Here is a 762-nt window from a genome sequence, read left to right on the forward strand (position 1 = left end):
CCTTCATCATCACCTTCATCATCATCGTCATCATCATCACCTTCCTTCATTATCATCATCACCTTCATCATCATCATCATCATCATCACCATCTTCATCATCATCATCACCATCATCATCATCGCCTTCATCATCATCACCACCTTCATCACCATCATCATCACTTTCGTCACCATCATCATCATCACCTTCATCATCATCATCGCCTTCATCATCATCACCACCTTCATCACCATCATCATCACCTTCATCATCATCACCATCATCATCACCTTCATCACATCATCATCACCTTCATCATCATCTTCATCACCATCATCACCACCTTCATCATCATCATCACCTTCATCATCATCATCACATTCATCATCATCATCACACAGAACCCTCTGCAGAGAAACCTGACCCGGGTCACATGAGTCCAGCTTCTAAATCCTGACTCTCAGTCCAGAGTCCAGGTCCTGCTGCAGGAGAGCCGGGCCAACAGAACCAGACCAGAGGAGCTGGTCCTACAGCAGGAAGTAGACCGCACCCCAGGACCCTGACTAATGTCAGTAATAACCACCTGTCTGCAGGTGTTGATTAACTGGGACCTGTCTGTGATGTTGTGTAAAAACAACACACTCTGTGATGTTGTGTAAAAACAACACACTCTGTGATGTTGTGTAAAAACAACACACTCTGTGGTGTTGTGTAAAAGCAACACACTCTGTGGTTGTGTAAAAATAACACACTCTGTGGTTGTGTAAAAACAACACACTC

This window comes from Austrofundulus limnaeus, unplaced genomic scaffold (assembly GCF_001266775.1).
Source record: "Austrofundulus limnaeus strain Quisiro unplaced genomic scaffold, Austrofundulus_limnaeus-1.0 Scaffold2504, whole genome shotgun sequence".
Classification (NCBI taxonomy): domain Eukaryota; kingdom Metazoa; phylum Chordata; class Actinopteri; order Cyprinodontiformes; family Rivulidae; genus Austrofundulus; species Austrofundulus limnaeus.